The sequence below is a fragment of the Sorex fumeus genome, unplaced genomic scaffold (assembly GCF_029834395.1).
Source record: "Sorex fumeus unplaced genomic scaffold, SorFum_2.1 ptg000073l, whole genome shotgun sequence".
Taxonomy (NCBI): domain Eukaryota; kingdom Metazoa; phylum Chordata; class Mammalia; order Eulipotyphla; family Soricidae; genus Sorex; species Sorex fumeus.
Genome location: NW_026606130.1, coordinates 3,568,824 through 3,573,647, shown reverse-complemented (window position 1 = coordinate 3,573,647; position 4,824 = coordinate 3,568,824).

Genomic DNA, 4,824 nt, shown 5'->3' with positions numbered 1-4,824 from the left:
GGGATTTGCGTTGTTTCCTCATGTTGTTGTGTATTTGGAGGGGTAATATTTGTTGGTTTGAGTGAACTACCTGCGGCTGCATGAGCTTTGTCCAGCCGAAAATTAGGCCACGCCCACTTTAAAGCCAAGCCCACCTCTGGAGTGGCCACGCCTCCACGGATACCTGGTTTTTGTCCAGGAAGTAAAGACTGGGTGGGGGACAAGGGAGCAGCTCTGATGGGCGGCTGGACCAAAGGGACAGGCAGACAGATGCAGATCCCCTTTTCCTCCCAGCGTCGAGGGGGGGGGCGCCTGCAGACCTATTTTTTTATTTTTTAATTAAAAATTTTTTTATTTTTAATTTTTATTGGTTGGACACCATGAGGTACAGTTGTAGACTTACAAATTTTTGTGCTTGGGTTTCAGTCACACAGTGATCAAATACCCATCCCTCCACCAGTGCCCATTTCCCACCAAGATTGATCCCAGAATCCCTCTCACCCCCTAGACCCCCAACCCCCCTGCCTCTGTGGCAGGGAGTACCCTTTTGTTCTCTCTCTCTTATTGGGTGTTGTGGTTTGCCAAAGAGGCAATGGGTGACAATCATGTTTGGTCTATAGTCTACTTTCAGCATGCTTCCTCCATCCTGGGAAGATCCTCCCAACAGCCTTTAATTTCGTGCTCCCTTCTCTATCTGAGCTGCCTTTTCCCCCAGGGTGTGTGGCTGGCCTCCAAGGCATGGAGTTAAATTTCTGGTACTAATCTTGGCCATTCTTGGGTGTTAGTCTCCTATTTTGTTACTTTATGTTCCACAGATGAATGCAATCTTTCTATGTCTATCTCTTTCTTTCTGAGTCATTTCGCTTAACATGATACTTTCCATGTAGTACCACTTGTATGTAAATTTCATGACTTTGTCTTTTCTAACAGCTACATAGTACTCCATTGTGTAAATGTACCATAGTTTCTTTAACCAGTCATCTGTTCTCGGGTACTCAGGTTTTTTTCCAATTCTGGCTATTGTAAAGAGTGCTGCAATGAACAAACAATTGCAGATGTCACTTCGACTATACTTTTTTGCCTCTCTGGGATATATTCTCAGGAGAAGATTGCTGGGTCAAATGGGAGCACAATTTCTAATTTTTTGAGAATCGTCCATACTGCTTTCCAAAAGGACTGAACCAGTCGGTATTCCCACCAGCATTTTTAGGAGGGTCCCTTTATTGCCACATCCGAGCCAGCACTGGTTGCTTTTGTTCTTGCAGATGTGGGCCAGTCTCTGTGGTATGAAATGATATCTCTTGTGGTTTTGATTTGCATCTCCCTGATGATTAATGATGTGGAGCATTTTCTCATGTGCCTTTTAGCCATTCGGATTTCTACTTTGAGAAAGTTTCTATTCATTTTGTTGCCCCACTTTATGATGGGGTTGGATGTTTTCTTCTTGTGGAGTTCAACCAGTACTTTGTATATCCTTGATTATCAACCCCTTGTCGGATGTGTATTTGGCGAATATCCTTTCCCATTCTGTAGACTGTCTTTGTATTTTGGTCACTGTTTCTTTGACGTGCAGAGGCTTCTTATTTTAAGATAGTCCCATTTGTCTGTCTCTGTTTTCATTTGCTTGGCCAGCAGTGTGACATCTTTGAAGATGCCATTAGCTTCTATGTCATGGAGGGTTTTTCCAACTTTTTCCTCAATGTACCTTATGGAATCCGGTCTGATGTTGAGGTCTTTAATCGACTTTGATCTTACTTTTGTACATAGCGTTAGGCAGAGATCTGAGCCCACATTTTTGCATGTAGCCATCCGGTTTTGCCAGCACAATTTGATAAAGAGGCTTTCCTTGCTCCACTTCCCTTTTCTTGCCCCCTTATCAAAGATTAGATGGTTGTATGCTTGGAGGGGGATGTCATTATATTCAAGCCTGTTCCATTGGTCTACAGCTCTGCCTTTGTTTCATTACCATGCTGTTTTAATTATTACTGCTTTGTAGTAGAGTTTGAAGTTAGGGAGGTTAATTCCTCCCATTTTCTTTTTCCCAATAATTGCTTTAGCTATTCATGGGTGCTTATTGTTCCATATAAATTTCAGGAGTGTTTGCTTCATTTCTCTGAAGAATGTCATGGGTATCCTAATAGGAATCATGTTAAATTTGTACAGTGCTTTGGGAAGTATTGTCATTTTGACAATGTTAATTCTCCCAATCCATGAACAGGGGATATTTTTCCATTTCCTGAAGTAGCGTTTTGTAGTTTTCTTTGTACAGATCCTTTAGTTTCTTAGTTAAGATGATTCCTAGGTACTTGATTTTCTGGGGCAAAATTGTGAACGGGATTGTTTTCTTCATGTCACTTTCTTCTCTTTCACTATTTGCATATAGGAAAGCCATGGACTTTTCGGTATTGATTTTATAGGCTGCAACTTTACTATATAAGCCTATTGTTTCTAGGAGTTTCTTGGTAGAGGTTTTAGGGTTCTCTAAGTATAGTATCATATCATCTACGAATAGTGAGAGCTTGATTTCTTCCTTTCCTACCTGGATGCCCCTAATATCTTTTTCTTGCCTAATTGCTATTGCAAGTACTCCAGTAATATATTGAACAGCAGTGGAGAGAGTGGACATCCTTTTCTCGTCCCTTATCTTAGGGGAAAGGCTCTCAGTTTTTCCCCATTGAGGATGATGCTTGCTCTAGGCTTGTTGTAGATGGCTTTAACTATATTGAGAAAAGTCCCCTATATCCCCATTTTGGTGAGGATTTTCATCATAAACGGGTGCTGGATCTTGTCAAATGCTTTCTCTGCATCTATTGATATGATCATATGATTTTTATCTTTTCTTTTGTTGATATGGTGGATTATGTTGATTGATTTCCTAGTGTTAAACCAGCCTTGCAACCCCTGGATAAATCGCAGTTGGTCATGGTGTATGATCTTTTTGATGAGTAGTTGAATTCTGTTTGCTAGAATTTTGTTGAGAATCTTTGCATCCGTGTTCATCAGGGATATCAGTGTGTAGTTTTCTTTTCTTGTGGTTTCTTTGTTTCCTTTTGGTATTAGAGAGATATGGGCTTCATAGAAACTGTTTAGGAGAGTTTCTGTTTTTTCAATTTTCTGGAAAAGCTTGAGAAGGACTTGCAGTAGGTCCTCTTTAAATGTTTCGGAAAATTCGCCAGTGAATCCATCTGGACCTGGGCTTTTGTTTTTGGGAAGACTTTTGATTGCAGTTTCAATTTCCTTGATGTGAATAGGTCTATTCAGATATTCTAGATCTTCTTGATTCAGCTTTGGGAGATTATAGGAGTCCAGGAATTTATCCATTTCTTCTAGGTTCTCTTGTTTCGTGGCACACAGACTTTCAAAGTAGTCTCTGATGATCTTTTGGATTTCTTTTGTTTCTGTTGTGATATCTCCCTTCTCATTTGTGATTCGGTTCATTAGGGTTATGTCTCTCTGTTTCTTTGTGAGTGTTGCTAGTGTTTTATCTATCTTGTTTTTTACTAGAAGAAACAGTTCTTGGTTTCATTGATCTTTCGAATTGTATCTTTGGCTTCCATGTCACTGATTTCTGCTCATAAGTTTTATGATCTCTTTCCTTCTGCCTGATTTAGGCATTTCTGTTGATCCTTTTCTAAGGTCTTGAGCTTTGAGGTCAAGCTATTTCTGTGCATTCTTTCAACAGTCCTAAGATATGCTTGCAGAGCTATGAATTTTCCCCTTAATATGGCTTTTGCTGCATCCCATAGGTTTTGGTAGCTCGTGTCTTCATTATCATTTGTTTCCAGGTATCTTTTGATTTCGTCCCTGACTTCGTTCATGACCCACTCGTTGTTCAGCATTGAGTTGTTTAATTTCCAGGTGTTTGATTTGGTTCTCCGTGTCTGTGTGTGATTCACTTCAATCCTCAGTTCATCATGGTCTGAAAATACGGTTGATACTATTTCTATCTTCCTGATTCTGTTGAGGTATGTTTTGTGGCCTACCACATGGTCTATTTGGAAAATGTTCCGTTTGCACTCGAGAAGAATGTATATTCTTTCTTTTTGGGTGTAAAGCCCTGTATAGGTATATAAGCCTTTCTCTTCTATTTCTTCTTTCAAAGCCAATGATTCCTTGCTGAGTTTTGCTCTTGTTGATCTATCCAGAGGTGATAAGGCGATGTTGAAGTCTCCAACTACTATTGTGTTGCCAGCAATGTCCTCCTTAAAATCTGTTAGCAGTTGTTTTAAGTATTTAGCTGTTCCCTCATTAGGTGCGTATACATTTAAGAGTGTGATTTCTTCCTGTTGTACGCGTCCCATGATGAAGAAAAAATAGCTTTCGCTGCACCTTCTAATCTTTTTAACGTGAAATTAATGTTATCAGATACTAGTATGGCCACTCCAGCTTTTTTCAAGGAGTTGTTTGCTTGCAGGATTGTTTTCCATCCTTTGACTTTGAGTCTGTGTGTGCTCTGACTGTTGAGATGAGTTTCTTGTAGGCAGCAGAATGTTGGGTTCTGTCTCTGTATCCATTTTGTCTTTTTGTGTCTCTTAAATGGTGAATTTAGACCGTTGACATTGAGAGAGGTTACTGTTATGGGGTTTTGTGTCATCTTTTTGTAAGGGTCTGTTGTGGTTGTTGGGTTTGTCTTGTCTTATAGTAGCCCCTTTGGCTCTTGTTTTAGGTTTGGTTTTGAGTCTTTGAAGTTCCTGAGCTGCTGTTTATCTAGAAAATAGTGTACCATTCCTTCGATTTTGAGTGAGAGTAAGGTGGATAGTGTATTCTTGGTGAAGTATTCATTTTAGTGAGTTTTTTTACTATATCTCACCACTGCCTTTGGGCTTGGAGGGTTTCCTCTGATAG